The 11953-nt window shown below is 24.2% G+C and overlaps 1 long non-coding RNA gene across 1 annotated transcript; it reads right to left on the bottom strand.

Moving 5' to 3' along the window:
- Window positions 1-9802: 9802 nt before the first annotated feature.
- LOC122724929 lies at window positions 9803-11548 on the bottom strand. Its single transcript, XR_006352343.1, has 3 exons — window positions 11139-11548; window positions 10708-10925; window positions 9803-10424 (listed from the first exon to the last, which is right to left on the bottom strand). It is a non-coding gene; the product is annotated as an uncharacterized LOC122724929 (long non-coding RNA).
- Window positions 11549-11953: the final 405 nt, after the last annotated feature.

Here is an 11953-nt window from a genome sequence, read left to right as displayed (position 1 = left end):
TATGCACTTCAGAAATACCTTGAGGCTTCATTGTTGAGCACACAATGTGAAATTCTTTAAGGTGCTTGTATGGATCTTCATTCTTCAAACCTTTGAATTTTGGAAGTAGGTGAATTAATCCGGTTTTAAGCTCAAAAGGGGTTGTCAAAGATGGGTAAGTGATGCACCATAGTGCTTGATCATCCATAGGTGCTGCTAGTTCGCGAAGAGTCCTTTCTTGTGCTATTGGAGCTCTCGCCTCAACATTTTCAGCTTCAAATTCAGCAAGGACAGCAGCTGGTTCAAGGGTAGCAGCTGCTGCATTTTCTTCCTCTTCAGGTGCTGTTGTGGCTGCCTTTATTACAACTGATTCAGCTGCTATTTTGGGGGCTGGTTCGGGTGCAGCAACTTGTGTATCATCTACGGATGAATATGTCACCTCTGCGGCGGATTCTGCAGTAAATTCAGTTTTAAGTGCAGTGGTTGTTTCAGCAATTGGTTCAGCATCTGATTCAGCAAGTACAAATAGTTATTTGTGCAGTGGACTTAGCAGCTGGTTCTGCTTCTTAGGACAGTAGGTTTGACAGTAGATTCAGCTTTGATTTCAGCAGTAGGTGGACAAGATTGTTCTGTTTCTTGGACAGCAGCCTTGACAGTATGTGCAGAAGGTGATTGTTCAGTAGCATTGGTCTCGGTAGGTGCTGTCTTGCGGACAGCAGCAATTTCTTGATATTTTTCAGCAATTTAACAGCAGTTGCTGTCTTTATTTTCTGCAGCTTGGACAGCAGGTACAGAAGGCATTTCAGCCGCAATTTATGGGTTTTTGACAGTAGTTGCTATCTCTTGGAAGGCTGCAATTTCAGCAGGTGCTGTTTGGACAGCAGCTGTTGATGTGGATGGCTTTGAGGATGGGTTCCTCGGATTAGCTTGCCTTCTTAGTTGCTTTGATGTGCGCTCAATTTCTGGATCGTAAGGTAGAGTTTCCTTGCGTCCAGACCTGGTCATGAAAGAAAAACAAATTAGTTAAATCAATTCCCCGGCAATGGCGCCAATTTTTGACTATGCGATTGTCGAAGCCAGTCAAAAATAACTTTTTTGGTTATCAACAATTTTACAACTGTAGATAGTGGCAAAAGGATCGAATCCACAGGGAATTGATACTTATTTATTTCCCTTATTAAGACCAAGTAAATAAATAAAAAATAAAAATAAATTGGGGGTTTTGAAGGTTTGATGTCTAAACTAGAATTAAAAGCAATTAAGTAAAGCAAATAATAAGGTAAATAGAATACAATAATAAGAAAAGCCTAGTTGAAGAATTGGATCCACCGTAGTTGATGGGATTGATCATTGACACAAAGATTCTTTTATTTGATTCAATAAATTAGTTATGGAGGTGGAAGACGCTTCTCACCTACCATATCCCTCATTAAGCATAGATTAACTACGGAACGTCCTCTAATTAATCACTAATCAACAAGTTGCCAAGGAACGTCCTTGGGCCTTTGGCATCTAACAATTGTCAATTGCATTAAGAAATAGAGAGACCTAATTCTAGCTACCCAAACGTATGGTGATATTGCTAGATCATGCAATTTCCTTAGTTTTTACACCAAGAGTTACTTGTGTTTCAATAATTCAAGCAATTACGGACTTAAAACTATCCAAACTAACAAATTATTACTTTATAATCAAGATTCAATGGGCCCTATTGATCTAACTAACAAAGCAATAATGGAATTAAGCATGAAATTGCATAAATATTGATAAATAAAAGAAGAACATAATAGGTTCAGATCTCTCAATCCATAAAACAACTAAAGTTTCACCTTAATCTTCAACTAGAAAAAAAGATTTCAGCCACTCATGGCTGAAACTAACATAAAAGAAAAGAAAGAAAACAAGAAAAAGGGAAGAAGAAGGGTTGGCGGCGTGCTGGTGTGGTGCGGCTACTGGTGCAGCTTCTGCCGAAGGTGCTGTGATCCCAAAGATGATTTCTTTGCTGGTTTGCATGCCCTTTTATAGCTTGAAGAGGCTGCCCTAAGTTTCCTTGTTGAGATGAGACTCATTTTCCTATTTGGACTTGAGTTCTTGGAGGGCATTTGTGTCTTTTTGAGTTTTGGCTTCCTAAATATGTAGGAGAGGGTGCTGAGGTGTATCTATGAGTTGCTGAGCTGTTCCACGTGGTTGGAGTGAAAAATGACTCTTGATGACTTGGTCTCCAAGTTTGGCGAATCTGCTGTTTGCTGGTTGCTGGTGCTGTTTGCCCAAGTTGTGCGGGCAAACGGCGCGGGCTGACAGACTGTCTGTGCACTGTTTCTGCTTTGCTCCACTGTTTGCCCAATTTGCTTGGGCAAACAACCTGGTCAGTCAGCAATTCATTCTTCTCTTAATTTCAGCTTTCACTTTGGTTTGGTTAAACAAATTGTGCAAACCATGCTTGCTCTTTTTTGCTCTCTTTTGGACAGATTTAAGGCCGGTTTTGTCAAATTACTTTTTTACTCCATTTTCTGCAAAATAAAATCAAAATCACAAAATTAAATAAAAAAATATGTAAATTAACATAAATAATAATATAGAAAATGGATCTAAATTTAGCTCTATCAATAACTCTAATACAACTCACTGTATACCTCATGCTCTATGTGAACTTCTGGAAAATAGTAAAACTGTTCCCCTACCCAAGGAAGGGAAAAAGGTCCAGCACAAGCTAACCATAATTGTTGAAATGCCCTATTAGTATAATGCAAAAATTAGTTAGATTTTACAAATGGATAAAGAATAAGGAAAAGCCTAAAATAAATTAATAATGTGAAATTAACCCTTTAGACTAATTAATCCAGCTTGCTAAAATTTTATCATATTTTCAATCTTGTAGCCAAACAAACATATAGTTGAATTCAATTATTTAAATACATTAAAAAGGCAAAAGGAAGTAAATACATTTATCACAAGGTGTATTACACGTTTTTATATTATAAATATATATATTATAAATTAAAATTAAAATAAAAAAAATTGAAAGAATTTTATATATAAATAATAAGAAGAATTTTAAAATTTAAATCTATTATGTGATATCTTAATTTTAATTATATTTTGATGTTATTTTTTAAAAATTAAACAAATTTATTATTAAATTTATTTAATATTTTATTTTTATATTTAATAAATTAGATAAAATTGGAATTTATTTTTAATAAAGATTAAATCATAATATTAATGTCTATAATTTTTATTTAAATCTATTAAAATTAATTGAGAGGTAAAATGAATTATTATATAGAAATTTTATTATTTTTAAATTAAAAAATTAATTTAATAATTTAATATTATTAAAATTAAAACTAATTATAATAAAATTTAAAATAAATAATATAAGAAATTTATCTCAATTTTTAATGTTATAAATTTATCTCAATTATAATATTATTAAAATTTTAAACATTAAATAATAATATTTATTTATAAATAAAATAATTTTTCAAAATAATAATAAAAAAATGAAATACCTGTCAAAAATTTATTAAACAATATACACTGACTTTGAACTGCAATATTATGAATCATCTTCTGAATTCTTATAACTCTAAATTAATACAAAATTTTCACTTACATACTTTTCACTTTTTAAATTTTTTAAATATTTTATAAAATTTCAAAAAGTATCTTTATCAATTTATTCCAATCATAACTAACCTAAACATTAATTAAAAAAAAAGAAAGTAAAGTTGAGCATGCAGAAATAATTTTATAACTTTTTATAAAAGGCTGGCAATGATTTCCATTATATTTAAATTACAATTTTATTGGTTAAGTTAAATTCAATTTATTATTTAAAAATTTTCAAATTTAATTTATAAAATTTCATTTTTATAAAAAATAATTATTTATTATTAAATTTTTTAAAAAATAGTTATAATTTAAACATAATTACTCTCATCATTTATTTTTTAAAATAATTATCCCTCATCATTTATTCAAATCACCTTAACTAATTAAAATTAATTTAAAGAATAAAATTATTATCTATTTTAAATAGTAATAACTACTTAAATAATTAAATATTATTGTAAATAATTTAAAGAGTTAAGAGTATTATGGAAAATTTTATTATTCTCTCTTTTTTATTTGTATTTATAGTATAGATAAATTAAATATTTAATTTTTTAAAAGTATTTAAATAATATTAAAATTATTAGTAATTTTTAAAATTAAAATAATTTATTCTGCATAATATAAAAATATTTAATTGTTACATAATTATTTAAACACAGTAATAATGATATGATTGAACTGACTTAGCATCTAAATCATATAAATCTTGTTGAGTTTCGTTCTATTTATCAAATAAAAATTATTATCAGTTGGTAATTTCAATTCACATATAATTTTAAATAAAATTATTTATTTTAATTAAAATTAACTATTTATCTAATAATTATATATATATAATAATGTAATAAATTTTATAAAAAAAATTTATTCAAATTTATTTATATATACAATATATTTAAAATCTATATTTATTTTTCAAAATTTGAAAATTATAATATCCAAAACTTATAAATTACTTTTAAAAATAAATTTTAATTATTTTTATAGGATCAAATAAATATTTAAATATAAAAGATAAAATTTAAAATATTTGTTCTATCCTGCAAAATGATAAATTATAAATATTTTTAAATTTATTATGTTAAAATTTTTATTTAAATTTATAATAAAAAATAGAATTTAAATATAAATAGAATTAAAAACTTTAAAAATTAAAATAAAAAATAATTTTTTGAGAATAATATTGAAATCAAAAAAATTATATGTTTTTTTTTTACAAACATAGTAATAAATAAATGATTTCAACTAATTAAAATTATTAATCCAATAAATCAAATTCATATAAATTTTCAACTATATAAAATTTTAGATTCTATCAATTAAAATTATTATTTTACCAAATTTTGTTCCTATGAAATTTCAATTCAATAAACACTTAATAATTTAATTAAAATAACATTAACTTTAACCCATTAAAATTATTAATTTAATAAATTAAGTTCGTATATAATTTCAGCTCCATAAATTCTTTAACTGTGTAAATTAAATAATTTCTATTCAAATAAATTTTTTTATATAAATATTAATTCTGTTTTTATTAAAATATTAATTTTTATTTTTCTAAATTAGATTGAATATATAAATATAAATTAAATAGAACATTTCGCTTATAAATGAAATCTATGGTAGATATTATTATATCTCAAAGTGTATGTTTGTGTATAAAGTTTAAGTTGATATTAATATTAGACCTAATGGATTATTGAGTTTTTTGGAAAATTAATTTCATTCCACATATAGAACTCTTATGTGGTTCTAGATTTATTAATTTGAATTTGAAATTTAGAGATTCCACGCGACGTATATTTCGGTTCAAATTGAAAAATCAAATTAGATTAATTGATTTTAATTTAATAATTTAGTTAATTGAAATATTCAATTTAGTTCAATTAATATTTTTTAAATTATTTAATTTTCAATTCGATTTAGTTTAAATATATTAAATAATCGATTAATCAAATTAACTGATTTTACTATATACTAGTATACTAATCTTTATCCTAGCCAACTGTACACACCCAACTTTTTTTTTCCGTTCTCTTATTCAACTCAATCAACGGAACTCACAATATGTTAAATTTATAAATTTTGATTTTAATATAATCGAACTGAACTTATTTTTATCGATTTGATTTAATTTGATTATATTTTAATAATCGATTTAATTCGATTTTTAATGTTTTTAAAATTTAATTTTTAATTTTTTTAATTTGATTCGAAATTCAACGACTGATTCCATATACCTAGTTAAAACGCCTAGTTTTGCTAGTAAAATTGAATTTCAAATAGAGTTGAATACTTAATATATTTTTTGTTAGATTGAATATGAATTTTAAATACCATATTTACTATTGGTATTTCAAACCCTTTTTTCTTAAAGTCCTTTTATTGAAATTTAAATTCATACCGTTCAATATTATTGTATGATTTTTATTTTTTATTTTCTTAAAATTAAAAGTAATTTTTTTATTTTTATTATTTACTTCTAAAAACAGTTTTTTTTTACTTATTTGTATAAAAATAAATATACATTTTTATATAAAAATAAAAAATAAAATCTTTTTAAAATATGATATTTAATAATAAAATATAAATATAAATAATTTTATAAATGATTTCACATAAAAATAAATAATAAATTTTATGTACATAAATTATATTTATGTGGTATATGATATTATAATAAAACATTATTATTTAATTCTTGTGATATAAAAAAATTTATTAATTAGTCACATAATTTTAAAACATACATTAAAACATTTATGAGATTTTAAAAAATCTATTGGTTAGTCTCTAAATTAATTTTAGTTATTAAATATTATAAAAATAAAAATTATTATTTAGTCCATATAGAAAAATTCATTAATTAATCCATTAATTTTAAAAATATATATATTAAAATATTTTTAAAATTTTTAAAAATTTACTAATTGATCTCTTTATCAAAGCATTTATATATTTAGTTTAGTGGTAAAGTGCATGTTAGTAAATTTGAGAAATCTCATAATCTACTCTTCAATCTCTAGTCTCCCATTTCAAAAAACAGATCTCTATCAAAATTTTTAAATACAAATAAAATTTTAAATTTATACAAACTGTAATATCATTTAAACAATTAAAATATAGAATAAATTAATTTTACTAATTAATTAAATTGTAATTATTTATTGTAATTAACTTAAACTTTAATAGATAATTTTAGCAATCCAAATATTTCCCTCCTATATATAGATTATAAAAGAATTCCATAAAAATTTAATTTAAATAATTTTTTATTTAAAATAAAAGAATTCAATTTTTTAATTTAAAAAATTATTTTAATAAAAAATAAAAATATATATAATTTTATAATATTTTTTCTTAAAAAATAAATAATGACAACGGAATATATCAACTCCTAAAAACCTTGAGATATTTGGAAAGAGGCATGTTACCACAGTCCTAATAGGGTTCGTAACCTGCTAAAGAATAAGAAACGAGATGTGTGTTTTTTTTTAGAGAGATGTGTGTTTTTCTTTTTAGAGAGATGTGTGCGGATTGTGGGAACAGGGAATGATGAATATGGTGGAATGATTTTCTAACATTGTTGTCTACTCTAATGATGAAAATTCGTATTTTCATAGTAAATTTTTTTTTTTCTCTATTGAGTATGTGGTAATATATCTAGGGTGAGCAGTATTCGGTTCAAATTGAAAAAACCGATCGAACTGAATCAATTTGAAAATTTAATTTGGTTTTTTATATATTTCGGTTCGATTTTTAATTTTAAAAATTTTGATTATTTCGGTTCGGTTCGATTTTTATCAGAAAAAAACTGAAAAAACCGAACCGAAACGATCAGTGATAATAATATATTTTTTTAATAATATCGAGAAATTAAATCATATTAAAATTAAAATATTTTAATTAAATTTTAAAATATTAAAAATAAAGTATAAAAAATAAAATAAAAAATTATTAAAAATCGAACCGAATCGAACCGAATCAGACCGATTCGGTTCGATTCGATTTCTGATCAAAATCGGTTCGGTTCGATTTTTATAAATACTAAAATTTTGATTTTCGATTTATTCGATTCAGTTCGATTTTAAACCGAACCGACCGAATGCTCACCCCTAAATATACCTTCAATAATCTCTTGAGTTAATCTTAACATCCAAACAAAGTACTAAAGATACATATAGACGGCAGATACACATGGCGATAGTTGGCTCTCTGAAATTTTTAAAATTTTTTAAGCGTATAAAGGTAAATTTTTTTAAAATATGAAAAATTATCATTAAATCGCTACATATTTAAAAAATTTACCAACTCATTCTTATTTTAAAATTATTTAATTAAATCATCATTATATTTTATAATTTTTAATTTTTTAATTCATTTATTAAATTTTTTTTACTATTTAGTCCCTCATCCTTTATATTATTTTTCAATCCAATAAATTTACTTCTCATTTTTAAAATTTAAAGTTTAAATCTCCACTTAAATTTTTTCTTAAGTTATTCACTCATTATTTAATTTATCTTTATATACTATTTTTATTATTAAGTGATAATTTTTTTTATTTATCTCAATTACTAATTTATTTGTATGATTGAAATTATACGAAAATAATTTTTAATGGGTTATAATATTTAAAAAATAAATAAATTTCATTCATAAACCAATTATTTTAATATATTTTTTTATAGATTTGTATATTACAACCATAAAGCAAAGAAATTTTTCTATAATAAATACCATTAAAAGTCAACTTTATAATGATAAATTATAAATAATTGATTAATAATTTATATTAAAAAATATATTTAATGATATCATTAAAAATATATTTTAATGGATAAAAAATAAATGAGAATGACTATAATTTAATTATAATAGTTTATTTACTTTTTTATAAAAATTTATTTTCTGAATATATATTTAGTTTATATTTTCTTTATTCTATACACTTTAATTTTTTAACATATTAAAAAAGATAATTTTTATTTTATTAATTTTTCAATTATATTATATTAAAAATATTAAATTTTATTAAATATTTTGAATGCTTATTTAGAAAATAATAATTAACAATAATAGGTTGATTTGAAATAATATAAAATTAAATAGAATTATCGTATAAGTGATTAATATTGAATTTGATTATATATTGTAAAACAATGATTTATATTTTATTTCGGTATATTCTTTCTCCAATTAATAAATATATTTTCTTTCTTTTCAAAAAATGCATATTTTTTTCTTTCATTTATTTTGTATGAAAATTTTTTTAATATATTTTATAAAACTATGTAAAATTTTTATTTTTTTTAAAATAAAATTTTTAAAATAAAAAATAATTAAAAATTTTCATCTCAAATAAAATAATTGTTAAAAAAAATAATTAAATTAAATTTTTGCAAAATTTTTAATTATAAACCGAAAGTAAAAAACAAACCATTTTTAAAACCCATATTGTATGGCGCAAAAATAAGATTGATTCGTAAATTCTGATTTTTTTAATCTGTATTATATTTCTATATTTTTTTAAAAATATCAAGTTGGAGTTTTTTGCTACTCTATTCACACGATCAAATTTTTTAAAAAATAATTATTTAATTTCTTATACTTAATAAAACTCACTAATTAATATATTAATTTGAACAAATTTATTAAAACATCTTTAAAATATTATAAATCTACTAATTAATCTTTTATTAATTTTAAATATTAAATATTTTACTATAATATGAACAAAATTTATTAATTAATCCCTTAATTTTATAAAAAATAAACTAATTAGTCACTCTAATTAATAGCATTTTAATTTTTTTTCAATAATTAATAATTAAAATTATCGAAATAACTAATTAATAGATTATTTAATATTTCAATGACATTTAATGACATTTTAATATATTAGTGAGATTTTCTATACTACAAAAATTAAATAATAATTCTCCCGTTAAACTGTATTATAAATTTTATATATGAAAATCACATCTCATTTTCACTGAATTATCATATGTTTGGAAATTGAAACAATAAACTCCTAATGAATAATTCAATTGATTATCTCTCTGTTAATATAATATTATTTAATGCAGGCATCATGGTTTGAATACCACAAATAAAAATATTCTCATTGATGAAGAAAATAAAAAATAATAATAATAAAATTGACCATAGAAAATATTAAAGTTACTTAACAACTCGGATATCAAAGATGTGAAAATGGAACAATTAGGCATATTCCAGTCAAATTTAATTTGTTATTGGTAAGGATGAAATGGAAAGTCTTTGTCAAGTAACTTGTGTAATAACAATAGAATTACATATTGGCATTTCCTTTTATTATTTTCTAATAAAGAGGAAGGTGATCTAGAATTTCATTCTCCTGAAATCATCTGATGCATAGCTAAAGATACTAGCTAAACATCTACATTCTAAATCAAGTCCTTCGGCGTTCGATCTAGTTCAAGAGATTGTAATTGAGAAATTAAAGTCTGAAGTTGAGTTTCTAGAGAACTTTTTTCCTTTTGTAATGCCTCCAATCGGCAACGAATGTTGAAAGAACACAACACTGTTTTAGCTTTCTCTACGACAGGCTTTAGACAATCCAGTTTGAATCCAACTTTCAAAGCATCCTCAACGCTTTGGATTATGGTTGTTAACTCATCAGGAGTCATTGACATCCAAGTTTTTTCCTTCAATGACAGTGCAGAACCAAGTTCTCCCAGCACTACTGCTATTGTATTAGCTCTCTTAAGCCTGCAATTCTCCCAAAATTTTCCCTCAATGCAGTATATTCTGTTAAGGTCAGATACATGAGATTTTAGCACCTGAAAACCATAAAAATCTTCATAAAAATCAACCATATCTAGACAAGAATTTTTTACTCTCCCTCCTTCAGATGGAAAATCACCAGACAAAGAATCAAATAAAGTATGAAACTCGGGAAGAATTGGATATTCAGCTGAAGCAAGACCACGCAGTTCTATATTCTATATTAGTAAAGGATTCATCATACTGATTGTCTTGACACTGAATATTACTGTAGACATTACTGCATGGGACATCAGTTGCACTGGTTAGGACATAAACACCAGCTGAGTGATCAGGAACATCTGCTCCACTAACACCACAAATCGCCACCTCAGTCTCACCTTCCTTTTCAGTTACTCCCTCCCCTGTTCATAAACAATGGAACACTTAGCTTTAGAAGGTCTTATTTGAGAAGTAACCCCAGTAGAGCTAGTTTTTGCCCGCTTGTTCCTCAGTTCCAATTCCCATGGTGACACTCTTTCTGGAAGGAAGGGTGGACAAGGTTCATCCCATTGAACCTAGCAAGGAACATTGAACAGCCATAAGCCTCGTAACACCATAAGAGAAGAATAGAAAAATATTAGCTCAAAACTTGAACTAAGAAGGTTACTATTCTAATCGAAATTTGAAAATGTAATAGCCAAATAAAGAAATTGTGATAATCAGATATACAAAACTTGCAGGTAGAGTTGTTTTGGTTATAGGAACAACAATCAAAAGTCAAACTTTACAGATAGCCATGCAGAATCTATGTTGCGGATCAGCTTGGTATAATCAAGCTATTCCTTACAGCCCAAAAATCTATGTTGCGGATCCCTGCCTCATCCCAATCTAAATTCCAAATACAAATTGAATTAGTGCAATCCAAGCATATTTAAAAATAAAATTATCTCAAATACTCAATATAATATAGCCAAATAGGTTTCTAAAGAAGAAGAAATTATCCCAAATAGATTTACAAAGAGAACAAATTATTCCAAATTATTGATACCCAAATAAATTTACAATAAATTATATCTGATTAACAATTTTCAGATCTACAAGAATAAATTGACAGCAATAGATTAAATAAAATATAATTCTATTTTCAATACAAATTGACAAAAGGAAATCAGTAAATTACAAAAAGAAAAAAAAAAACAAAGAGTGCCTTTGATGGTGCTCCTTCGTAGATGGAGCGGCTCGTGAGTGTTGTGCGATGTTCAACAAAGTCCTTTCACATGCAAGTGTCTGCAACTTGTCAGCAATCATGAAGAAGAAGAAGAGTAGGAGGAATAAGATGTTATGTTCCAAGAGGAGGAGAAAGATGAGAAGAAAAAAATGAGAAGATGAATGGTCTAACGGAAAGAAATTTAGGGTTAGACTATCATAATGTAGTATATATAGGGGCTTAAAACTACGCAGTTCTAAAATATTTATTTTTTTAGAAAAATCAATAGTATATTATATATTAAAATATTATATTATTTTAATAGTGTATTTGCATGTTATAATTAATATAATAATTGATAATTAAAAAAATAACATATTATTTAATTTCCGTAAA

Source organism: Manihot esculenta, chromosome 10 (genome assembly GCF_001659605.2).
Source record: "Manihot esculenta cultivar AM560-2 chromosome 10, M.esculenta_v8, whole genome shotgun sequence".
Lineage (NCBI taxonomy): Eukaryota > Viridiplantae > Streptophyta > Magnoliopsida > Malpighiales > Euphorbiaceae > Manihot > Manihot esculenta.
The sequence above is the reverse complement of the archived record's forward strand: the minus strand, read 5'-3'. Positions and strand labels throughout refer to the sequence as shown.